This window comes from Sciurus vulgaris (genome assembly GCF_902686455.1).
Source record: "Sciurus vulgaris genome assembly, chromosome: 3".
Taxonomy (NCBI): domain Eukaryota; kingdom Metazoa; phylum Chordata; class Mammalia; order Rodentia; family Sciuridae; genus Sciurus; species Sciurus vulgaris.
The window spans coordinates 18923551-18936133 of NC_136463.1; the positions used below are offsets into that span (position 1 = coordinate 18923551).

Below are 12583 nucleotides of genomic sequence, written 5' to 3' on the forward strand. Positions count from 1 at the left end.
ACAAATTAAATAAATAAATGATTCTAGCTAACATTTTTTGAGTCTGGTAGTGTGCCATATTCTTTGTACAGGGTATTTTATTTAATTTGTGTTAACTTTTTTATACAGTGAGGTTTAGTCACTCCCCCTTTCGTCCCGGTTCTCCTCCTGGATTTCTTACCTCCGTCAGACATTGTGTGTCTGGAAGTGACTGGCAGAAAGCAAGCCTCTCCCGGGGCCTGGCCATTCTAGCAGGAGCTGTCATCCTGTTCCTGGGGAGGGACGGATTTTAGAATTTTAGGAGGTCATCCTGGCTCCTCTACCCACTTTCTTTAGGTTCCAGCCCAGACATTGGAGCAGAACCTCAGACCCCCACTGCCAGAGTCTGCTGGTCTCACCCTGCAGCCTAAGCCAGTGACCAGCCACCTCTCACCCCAGAACCTGGACGGGGACCATTCTAAGCGGTGAGTGTCTTTTGCTTCTACTCTGGCCTCCAAGGTGGGAGGTGATGGGCTTAGCCTCCTGGTGGTGGGACCCGATCGTAGTTAAGAGTTGAGTCTCTTCATCAACATTTTCCCTTATCTGCTTTCAACCTCCTAGACAATCACTACTCTATTTACTTAGCATCATCTCTATTTATTCCTCCACATCGTTGGCAGCCAGCAGGCGGGAGAAGCAAAGCACCAGATTCCATCCAGACAGCCAGCAAGCACTGAGCTAGGTTGGGCTGCTGGGGCTAGCACTTGGCCTTGCAGTCTGAGGGCAGAGCTGCTGTCAGAGCGAGGAGGATGCAGCTGGGAGGAGCTGGGCGTCAGGCGGAGGAGGAGTCAACCTCCCTGAGTCAGTTGCTTCTCCTGCGTCTTCATCAACAGATTGAATGTGGCTATTTTTTTCTCAGAAGTAAATACAAACTTCCAAGTGAAGCCAGAGAGAAAGGGTTTGGGGACATTCCTTCTGTGCTTCACTCAGGGGCACTGCTTTGTTTTTCCCTTGGCCCCAGGGCCATAAATCCCCTGCTGCTTAGTGGTGTTACTGCCAGCCCCGCTCTCCCCTCCCCAGCACGCTTCACACTAGGCAGTGTATTTAAAGCTTCCGGACAGAAGGGCCTGTTTAATTTTATTTCTTGTTGGGGAGTGTCTGTTCCCGACTCAGCAAAAAATGCTGTGGCCTGAATAATCAGCGGCTCATTATCTGTCTCCTGCTGCCAACTCCCTGGGGCCTGAAGAGGCAGGGATGCACTGGTGGGATGTCCCGTTGGCCTCCCAGGGAACAACCACAGGCTCCCACAGATGACTCACGGTCTCTCTGCTTGGTGTCCCGTGTTTTGAGGAGAGAGACCCATGTCCTCATTTCCTGCTCTGCCTCTGGTTTGTTGTGTTTCCAATAAGTTCCTTCAATCTTGGCTATGATTTGGGTATCATAATCTTTATTCTCCCTGATTCTTGGGGAATATTAATACAATATTAATGAAGTGCTAATACATATGATAGAAGACCCCTAGATTCAGGAGTGGCAGAACATTCCGGATCATTTCCAGGTTTGGAAACACTCTGACAAGCAGATATCGAAAATCGTTTCTATTTGGCTTGGAATTTAGAATCTTGAACCATCAGGGACATTGAACAGAGCTGAGATTTTCTAGTTCAGTGGTTTTTTCCAGGATTTTTTTTCCAGCTGCACAGTCCTCTCTTTACATGGAATCTCATGCTGAGGTCTAATAGATAGGACGAACAGAACAGAGTTGCTGTCTGATAGGCATTTGAAACTTAATTTGAAAATTCATGATTTAGAGCAATTTCCCATTCGTTTGGCTGGGGGGCTGAGGCTTCTGTGCAGGGCCAGACCTGGGTCATCTGACTTCCAGGCCCGTTCATTTCTTTCTAACACCCACTCTTCTCAATAGTCTAGTCCTTCCTTATAACATGGTGGCTCAGGAAGGTACAGAAATGAATTCTACTGTATCCTTTTAAATTTGTGTCCTGCCTTCTTCCACAAAGACCTCAAGCCTGCTTTACAAAAATGAGTGTAAATTCCCTGAACACACATGACTGAGGGCAATGGGTGGGGTTCAGAGGGTCCAGACAGGTCAGAGCTCCCTGAGGGTAAATCATTTGCTATGAATAATCCCCACCAAGGTAATTTTGTTTATTCTTGTATCATAGGTGTTCCTTACAGAAAGAAAATTTACTTTATGAGAATCCAAATTTACATCAATAATCTCATTACCTTCAGAATTTCCTTTAATAGTTCCCCTAGCATGTGAAATATGTTGAATCACACATATTTTTTTCAGGATCCCAAACACTAAATAGAAGACACAGACCAATATGCCTTTTTTGAGGGTCTTCCTCAGGCCAAGGTCAACTTAAACCTATCTTAGTTTATCTCCTCTTAACCTAATGAGGTAGATGGTATTATTATCACTTTGCATAAATAATAGTTCACTAAACGCACAGTGTTTATATGTATGAGGTATTCTTTAAACATTCTGTATACAAAATAACTTGTTGTTTTTTTTTTTTGTTTTTTTTTTGTACTGAGGATTTAACTGAGGGGTACTTTACTATTAAGCTACATCCATGGTTCTTTTTTCCTTTTTTGAATTTTATGTTGAGACAGTCTTGCTAAGTTGCTTAGGGCCTCTAAGTTGTTGAGACTGACCCTCAAACTTGGAATCCTCCCTGCCTTAGCCTCCTGAGTTACTGAGATTATAGGCATGCACCACCATGCCTGGCTAAAATAACTCAGTCTTTCCAACAATGCTATGAAGTGGGTGCATTTGTTATCCCTGTCTTAAGGTTGTGGACCAATGCACCCAAGATCACAGCTTGGAAAGGTTGAGCTGGATTTGAGCAGGTATCTAGCAGTCTGACTTGAGCGGGGTTCCTAACTGCTACCTTACATTGCCCTCGGGGCTAAATGAGCTTATGATCACAGTGCCAGTAAATGGAAGGGCTAAGAGGAAACTCAGACCTTCCAAGTCCAAGGTCACTTAGCACCTTTCCCTACTTTCCATGTCACCATCTCTGTCATGAAGTATTTATAATAGGTGACATCTCCTACCTTGCCTATGGCCATCTTGGGCTTTTTCAAGGGGATGGCAGAGTGGGAGCCCTATCTGGGAGACCAGCCAGCCAGTCTGGGACAAGGCAGGAGAGAACTAGTGGACCACCCCAGGTGTGCTCCTCGACCACAGCCGGAACGATGGGGACAGTGCATGGCATAAAGGACCCTGGTGTGGCTGGGTCTGAATAGAAATCCCTTTCCCTCTCGTTTCAGGTTGGCCCTCCAGGTGCTGTGCCTGGCCCAGAAGCAGTATTCCCTGCTCCAGGCAGCCAATCTCCTGACCCCTGACATGATTACAGAGTTTGAGACCCTGCAGCAGCTGGTACAAGAGGGAAAAACTGAGCCTGGGGCCAAGACCTCCAGGACTCCTGACCTGGCCAGGAGGGCCCCTGTGACCCCGGAGTTGTGTTCAGAATCCAGTGAGTGTCACCCTGCCCAGCTGGTTGTACTGGATTATGCTGTGGTTAGGAGGTTGGACCCCAGGGCTCATGCACTTCTGCAAACAAGAGGCCCCAGGAAACATGAAGAGTTAAGGGCTCCTTCATGAATCCAGTGTCTTGCTCTGTACATTCTCTGCTCCTGGCCAGTCCCTGGTCTCTCCTCAGCACTCTCCCCTCTCTGCCCAGAATCTCCAGGCTACTGTGGCCCTGTGACCCGAACAATGGCAAGAAGATTGAGTGGGCCTCAAGCACACTCTGGGTATCCCACCTGAACCTGATTGCACCCCAGCCTCAGCATCCCAACGGCCCACAGAGAAGAACAACAAAAGGAGACCAAGCCCCACAGAGCCAGACAGTCCCCCAGCCCCAAAGCTGGAGACTAAGCGCCAGCGCCAGTCCTTCCTACCCTGCCTGAGGAGAGGGTCTCTGCCTAAGGCCCAGCCTTCATGTGGGCCCAGCACCCCCAAAGGGACGAGGCCCCTCCTCCCCCCTGCCATTCCCCTCGCTTCTGCCCCAGCTACTGTCATCAAGAGCCGGGTGCCCCTGGGGCCCTTCTGCTGTACAGAACTGCTCTACCCCTCTGGCCCTCCCTGCTCGTGACCTGAATGCCACTTTTGATCTCTCCGAGGAGCCCTCCTCAAAACTCAATTTCCATGAATTTGTCGGCTGGGAGAATGTCCCCCAGGAACTGAATAGGCTAGACCAGCCCTTCGTCCCCAGGTGAGTCTCTCAGCCTCCCAGCAGAGGTCAGAGGTCAGCAAGGGACAAGGGTGCCAAGAAGAGTAGAAGGCACCTGCTTTAGGAGCCAGGATATTTGCCATCTGTTTCCCTTTGGTCATGGTCAGCTTTTCTACCCAGTCCCAGGAGAGCAGAGTGCACAGCTGCCAGGGGCATGACTTCATCAGGGACCCTCTTCATGCCTCAGATCCACCAGCTCTATGCTGGTTTGTGGCTTGTGTATGAGTAGCTAACAGAACCACAGAACCCCATTTGGGAAGAGTCAGCAGGGAACCAGGAATTCATGATCCTAGCCCTATTTGTTCCTCTGCTTTGCTTGGGCACTATGTTCCAATCTGAGTTCTGTGTCCCACTGGGAAATAGTTTTTCTGCCACTTTTGCCCCCAGATTTTTCCCTCAGGGCCAGCATCTGGAAATAGAGAAATAAAGAAAACTTTCTTCAGTATTTTCCAGTGAGAAGGTGCAGCTGTTACCCTTGCCCTCCACCCACAGGGCCAGAGAGAGGAATAGCAACCAGCTCAGGACAGTCCAAGGCCAATAACAAGTGGCAGGCTGACCGGGGACCTGTGAAGCAGAGGCCACAGGCTGCCCACCTGCACTCCTGCTCCTTCCATGGCCCCTGAACCTATTCTCAGTAACAAGCTCAGAGCTGGGCAGGTGGAAGGGTGAAATTGTTTGAACTCCAGTTCCCTGAACGCACCAGAAACTGACATCTGGATGTTCTCCCAGAGCAGGGCTGTCACTCAGCTGTCAGCCCAGACCTAGCAAGGCAGGGAGAGAATCCACCTCTTAGCAGGAAGAAACCTCAGGTCATCTTGTCCACCTCCCTCTCCTAGCAAGCTGGGAGTTAGAAGGAATAAGAGTAGCCAGTGTCATTTCTGGTTCCCTCCCTGATCTACTTCCATCCCTCTGCCTGCTCCCCAGTGGACCTATGCTCCTGTTCACCATGAAGGGCCCCAAGCCAACATCTTCCTTCCCTGGAACCTCAGCCTGCAAGAAAAAGCGCACCATGAGGTAAGGTCTGGAAGCTGTTTGGGGTGAGGGTGTGGAGAAAGAACCCTCACTGGGGCATTAGGCCCCTGGGCTGCCACAGACCCTTTCCTGGTGTGTCTCTGGACTCCTAGGAGCAAGCAGCCGAAGTCTAGTGAGCAGAGCAAGCATCTAATTCTCTGACTGGAGTTTCTTTGGCCTTTTGCTTGCTATCACAGGATCATCTCAGAGGTGCTGATCCAGGTCCCCTATCCACAAGGGAGACGTTCAGCATTTATTGGTTGATCCAATGATTGGACTATCCCCTTTCTTACCCTCCCATGTCCCAAACCCCACAAGCCTCTCCAGCTCTCACATCTGACCTTGGAAACTCTTGCTTGTTCTCGGCTCCCTGCCCTCGAGGCTTAGCAGCTAGTGCTGCCTCCCTCCACACATCAGTCCGGGGCATGACTGTAACCTTCCCACCTGCCTTCCCTCTCTCAGTTCCTCAGTCTCCCCGGGGCCGCAGCCGCAGTCGCATCGCCCGCCTCCCCAGCAGCACCTTGAAGAGGCCAGCTGGACCCCTTGCAATCCCAGGTGACTGCCACTGGGGACAAGAGCGACTGGTCCACATTGACAATTGAAGACAGGATGCAAGAGGGGACAGAGGGGGTTTGGACCCAGGTGAGAGGAGGGCTTGGAATACTTCCCAGCATCTCAGGGACCAGGAAAAGGGAGGTAGAAGACGGGATGAGAGGCAGTGGACCAATGGAATAGAGCCTCACCTTCCTCCTGTACCTACCTGCAGAGCTACCCTTGAGTCCCCGCTGCCTCAGTGACCAAAGGACCCAGAAGGAACTGACTGGGGCTGGGGGATTGCTGTCAGCTGGAAACTGCAGTGCCCAGGTGTCCTGACTTCCAAACTATCCAGCTCCTCCAGCCCCTCTAGGCTCGCTGCCTTTGCTTGGTGCCCGGAGCCTTCAACACCAGGATCCCTCACCCTGGAGCAATTCGTGCCAACACACCTTTCTTTCATTAACACCCTCCCCAACAATACATTCTGCTACTCGCCCTCTTTATTTTGTTTTTGTTTTGTTGAGACAGAGTCTCACTATGTTGTCCAGGCTGGCCTCGAACTCGCAATCCTCCTCCTGCCTCAGCCCCTGGGCAGCTGGGATTACAGGTGTAATCACCTGGGCACCACATGTCCACTCCCACCCTCTTTGTAAATCTGTTACACTCAGCTGCTCAGCATGTACATATTCAGTTGTGAGTATTAATGTGCGGCTATTTTAAAGGGTGCTGCATGTTCCCCCCTCAATTCCAAAGCCCACCATCAGGCCAGGGGCTCTTTGGGGCTCTTTTCCTACCCCATGTGTAACCCAGGACCGTGTACAGTGATGGCTGCTGCCTCTTGGACGGATGAGGCTGGTGGGGGTATTCTGGGAAGTCACATCTTGGCTCTTCCATGGTTTCTGAGAGGCGAATCTTCAGCCCCATCCTGGCCCCTGTCCTGGTGATGATGCAGCTCATGATGGTGCCTTGATTTCCAGAAGAAGCCTGCTTTATTATCTTTATACATAGACACACACACACAAGTATAAGAAAGGGGACTGTAACCTTAATGCTACCACTTAGGTAACCATGCTAGTGATTCCAGGGTTTACACCCTTCTGCTTCTTGATTTATGCATATATATGTATATTTATGTATACACACACATATATATATATAGATGTATGTTTTTAACTGTAATAACCATCTCCATCCTTGGTGTGTTTTTCTCTGTACAACTACATAGGATGGCACACCTTCCCTTTCTCACCTTCCAGTTCTTCAAAACCTAAAGAAACTTCTGAGTATAGAAAACAACACTCACCCAGCCTCTTTGCTGCAGGAAGTCTGGGCCTAGGACTGAGCCCCGCTCCTCACTCCAGTGCCCAATCTTCTTCCCTAAAGGGCCTTTATTCCCTGAGTGGGTCAAGAAGCAACCTTATCTGGAGGTCTGGTCCATGCTTCTACCTCAGGCCTGGAGTCGTACAGTCAGGGAGAGTTGTTTTGTCTTTGTTTTTTTGGTACTAGGAGTTGAATCCACTGAGCCATATCCCCAGCCCTTTTTATTTTTGAGACAGGGTTCCACTGAGTTGTCCAGGCTGGCCTCAAATTTGCAAATCTCCTGCCTCAGCTTCCGGAATCATTGGGATTTCAGGCACTTATGCCACTGTGCCTGGCTAGAGAGAACTTTTTCAGTGGTCCCAGATCCCCCTGCTGGAACCCAGTACAAGCGGTTGGGGGCCTTCCTCTCCATTCAGTGGATTGTGTGACAGTAGAACACAGTTATCTCTCTCCTCTCCAGGAAGACATGGTTGGCTGAATGAATTAATAGTGTAAATAAAATTACAGGAATCTGTGTTTAACTTGCTTCTGAAAACAAACATGTTAGGGGTATTTAGCACATTGCGAGTAGTGTGTAAATAACACTGCTAAGTTCAAGGCAAGTCCTAGCTGTTCTGCGGGACCAGCCTTCCCCTCTACTTGGTGGGCCCCTCCCACTCAGTTCCAGTCCCTTTTGGAGGAGCAAAAAGAGTGCTCCTGCAGCTGCTGAGCTTCACAAAGCTTCACAGCTCTATACGGGGTGAATAATGAGGAAACACTCACAAAAGGGGTCCACAAACCTGCCCACAGTTAGACTGTAAGTGCTCCCGATCCAACCTGGGGGGTCTAGTTCTTTACATTGACGCTGGGCTGCTTCCCTTTGGAAGTGAACAGACATTTCACATGCCTGGGGTTTCCCGCCTCTCCAATTAGCCTTTATGAGTTTTCCCCCCCTGTGTACCGTGATTCCCTTGGAAATCAGTCACAGTTTCACATCTGTAGCCCCTGGCAGCCTGGTATGGTGCCTTGACCTCAGGAGGCCTCTGCTGAATGTTGGTTGGATTCAAATTGAATAACTTCCCCCATTTCTGGGGCTCTCACATATATATCTCATTTGATCATCACCGTCACCCTGGAAGGGGCAGAGGCAGCAGGGCACAGGGCAAGGCGGCAGGCGGGCTGGTGACTAGGGCAGGAGGGCGAACCTCCAAACATAGGGCTTGCACGAGGCAGTTTGCCTGGGCTGGGGGCAGTCCTAGAGTGGGAGGAGGTCACTCTTGACAAGGATTTGTTCGGCAGCCAGCCATCTGCCTTGGCAAACATTTGTGGCTCTGTGGTGCAAAATATGCTCTCGGGTGACCCATTAAATGCACAAAAGACTGTGCTGATGGAGTTAAGCACTGGTGAGGCTCCTGCCCTCAATCAGTGAGGTCGGCTGAGTGCTCGCTGTGGCGGTCCCGCATGCCAGAGGCAGCCTGGCTTCACAGGGAGCGAGGCAGGGACTGAGGGGGGCAGCAAGCTGACAGCCAGCCCTCAGCTGACCTCAGTGGGCCATGAGGCTCTGGACTGTTCTCTGGATTGGATGTTCTTACATAAAGAGTCGCCCGTGAGACATGGCAATGGATGGCTTCCCATTCCCTGCGGGCCCAGCTCGGCCTAACCACCCCCTCACCTCTGCCTCATCCTAGCCCCTCACTCCACTTCTGTGGGTTTAGAATCCCCTCTCCCCAGGCCCCTACACTCACCTCCTTGCTCATCCTGAAACTGAACCCTTCCTGGGGTACAAATTTTGCCCGGTTCATAGAACCAGGCTCAGTGCCAAGAGCTGCCAATGCAGAATAAGACATGATCCCTCCACGCAGGGAGTCAGGATAGCACCTGTCCCTGACACCTGAGTGTAAGCCTATTTTTCTGTGGGGTGTTCGTACCTGTCAAGGGAGGTAGCAGGGCTGTCTCTTTGAGTCCTGCCTCCCATCAGCTTCAGCTTGGCCCCAACAGAGCACTTCATTGCCTCTCTAGAGCCCCACTTGTCTGTCCCCAGGTTCCCCCAGGAATGAGCCTCTCCCTCTTGGCTGTGTGTAGGGGATCCTGGTTCCCAGCCAGAATCTAGTTTGTAATTGTCTTCCCCTCCTGTATACTTCTTTTGTGAAGAGGGGCCGAGGAGAGCTAGATGCAGAGGTCATGGGGGGGAGAAGGGACCAGAGTCACCCCAGGGGGCCTGGGGACTATGATTGTGCTTTTCAGCACCCCCTCCCACCCACACACAAAGTACTCGGCTCAGCCAGGGGCATCCCCCCTGCCCTGTTCATCCAGTCCACTGCTGGTTTGGAAATGGAAAGCTGCCCACCAGCCCTCCCCTTCCCACCAGGGTCATATCTGGTCCCCTGCGTCTTGTTCTCCCAGAGGGACCCCAATCAGGCAGGGACAGGAGGGGAGGGGAGTGGAGAGCAGAGCAGAATCCAAGAAAGCAATTAAAAAGCCTATCTCAGGGTAGAGGCTGGGAGTGGGGGGCAGGCTGGAGCCAGCCCTGGTTAGGGGGAGGAGAAGCAGGGAAATAGGGCCCCATCTATTAACCCTGGGGTCTGTGAAGGTGAGTGAGCTGATGGCTCCAAGAACATGCTGAGAGGGACAGCTAAGAGGAGGGGGATGGAGTCTAGGGTCCAGCCTGGAACTGTCCAGTTGCTACAGAGGGTCATTTACTAACAAGAAAAGCCTGGCTGGGCAAGGGCTGAGCAGTGGAAGAAGGAACGGTCTCTGCTCTGAGGCAGCCCCCTTCCAAACAAAGGGGGAGACCAACCCTGCCTCCAGGAGCCCCCATTTGTCATTGAACCATGGGATCTAGCAGTAGGGAGCTCTGGTCCAAGATGCCTTAGTCTGGGCAGAGGAAGATTCTATTCTTAAGGAGACCTGGATCTGAGGGGAAGACGTAGGCCCTAGCATCAGGAAGCCCCCATCTTTTGGGGGAGACATGGACCGTGTCCTTGGGAGTCCTCAGGCTGAAGTGCAAACAAGACCCACACCCATGAAAAGTGTCAGCATACCAAGAGCTTCTTCTGGAACTGGATGGAGTCAGGGAGGTGAGAACGCAGGTTGGGAAATAGACTCCGCTCCAAGTTTGCCTCCAAGTTTGAGTAAGAAAGAACTTGCAAGTGGTCCCTGGGAACCTGAAGCCACCAATGACTAGCGGTCTGGGGACAAATGGTGCTGACTCCCCTGATCCCCTTTCACTAGCAGCTGCCCCTGTGCTGTCCACACTGCCAGGTAACTTCTTTGGGGTGGTGCCCACATCATCCCAATGGAGCTAATAGGACATGGCAACCCCACTCTGCTCCACCTCTCCCAGCCAATCCCATCCCAGATGCGCTAGCAGGTAGACAGGTAAAGCACTCGGTAGGTGTTATTAACAGAAGCGATGATTTGTCAAAGGCACGTGCCCTGTCCAGTTCTCACTGATTTTATCCTCACAATTATCTTGGAACCTGGTGTGGCAAATCTCCATTTTACAGATGTGGAAATGGAGACTCAGAAAATTCCTCGTCATCCAAATCCTTACAGCTGTCGAGGAGCAGAGGCTTTGCACTCTAGAGGGGACAGTCATAGCAGTCAGAGGCAAGTCTGGAGAATAAAGGGGTTGATCCCATGAGGTGATACAAATGTGGGTTTTAGAAACACCCTCCTCTGCACTGCTGTGACCAGACGTGGGCAGCTGAGCACTGCCATCTAGTGGCCCTGAGGCTCAGTTCCCGTCCTTGGGTGGGAACTGAGGGGTCAGCCAGAGGGACTGAAGACTCTTTCCATCCCACTCAGCGTGTTCGCCACACAACATGCAGGCATTAGGTAAGGGGCAGGAGCACAAGCAGAGCCACTAGGAGGCTCTGCTAGTGGGAAAATGGTCACTTGAATTAAAGACTGGCATATTTGGAAAACATCAGAAACTTCATGTTATGTGGGTTGAGGCCTGAGGTGGGGTTGACTTCTCTCCCAGGAGGACTTTGGGCTTTGCCCTGTAAGCAGGAGGAGGGGCACAGAGAGAGGTCATCTTGTTCCCTCATCAGCTTGAGGCAGGGCACAGCCTGGCTGCAGACGCTATGAAGACACATCCAGAGCCTCATCCCAGTAGCTCAGGAGCCTGAGGCAGGAGAATCACAAGTTCAACACTAGCCTCAGCAATGTAGCGGGGCCATAAGCAACTCAGCAAGACCCTGTCTCTAAATAAAATACAAAAAAGGTCTGGGGATGTGGCTCAGTGGTTAAGCACCCCTGGGTTCAATCCTCAGTACCAACACACACACACACACACACGCACGCACGCACACACACGCGCGCGCGCGCGCACACACACACAAGCACCTATCTGGAAGTCAGCTTAGGCTTTGGCCTAAGACTTTGGATGTTGGGAACTTCCTGTTGGGGAAGCAGGAGAGAAGTCACCTCAGAGAATGGGCCTCGAGCCAGGCTGGGAGGATGGGGCTCCCATCAGAGGATGGGAGGGTTAAGGACTGCCTTTTCTCTGGTGGTTGTGTCTGCCTGGGACAGATGGGCATGAGGAGGGTTTTAGGAGAGAGGAAAGGCAGACATAACTGTCTAATAATAGGGCTTGGTTAGATGAGTGCAGATAGTAGAAAACCATGCAGCTGTTAAAATGATGATGTAGATAAATATTTATTGATATGGAAAGATGTTCACAACATATTGTTGAGTGAGAAAAGCAAATTACAAAATAATTTGTGCAGCATGAGCCTGTTTTGGAAAATCGAGTTATATGTGTAGAAAAAAGCTGCTATCTATGTCCATGTGGTAAAATTATGGCTAATTAAATTCTTTTGTATTGCTTATCTGTATTTTCCGATTTTTCTACCATAAATATATAATACAAAATAAGGATGATGAAAGTTTGCAAAACAACTGTGACTGTCTTTGGCTCTGGTGCACACTCCTGGGAGAGTTTGGGGCTGAGTGTGGGAGGGGTCTCAGGATCCTCTGGGGGTTGAGGATGGATCTGGGCTATGACAGGGGCACCAGGCAGAGGGGGCAGAGGTTGGGTGATTGCATGTGCTGGTGCTAAAACAAACTCACATCTGCCTACATAGGAGCAAGTCTCTGAGCTTCAGTGACAAGCTCCTTCTGTTCTTACATCTTTTCCCTCCAGGGCCTCTTTGCCCATATTTCACCTCCATTTACTTTTAAAAAGGCAAGACCACACACTATTTCTTGTCAGGCAACTAGGAAGGGTAGGCCACTTCTCACCACAGAGATGAGGCTGGGGACCAAGTCTCCTGCCTGGTCTTGCTCTTCCTTAAAAGTACCCTGTCCTTCCCCAGCCTCCCAACCCACATCAGGATGGAAGGTCACTGGAGCCCCTCCTCAGGATTTCCCTCATCATGTCACTGCTCAGGCCCAGGGAAGATGTGGTTGGAGCCCAAGGGCTCTTGCCCACCTCTCTGCACAGGGATGCAGAGAGGGAAACTCAGTAGCCAGATCATCACATGCCCAAATGAAAAACATGTCCCCTGGTG

At 50.9% G+C, this 12583-nt stretch overlaps 1 long non-coding RNA gene across 1 annotated transcript; it reads left to right on the plus strand.

Moving 5' to 3' along the window:
* The first annotated feature begins 313 nt into the window (after positions 1-313).
* Positions 314-3938, plus strand: LOC306656747. Its single transcript, XR_013762630.1, has 3 exons — positions 314-443; positions 3259-3464; positions 3672-3938. It is a non-coding gene; the product is annotated as an uncharacterized lncRNA (long non-coding RNA).
* The last annotated feature ends 8645 nt before the right edge of the window (positions 3939-12583 follow it).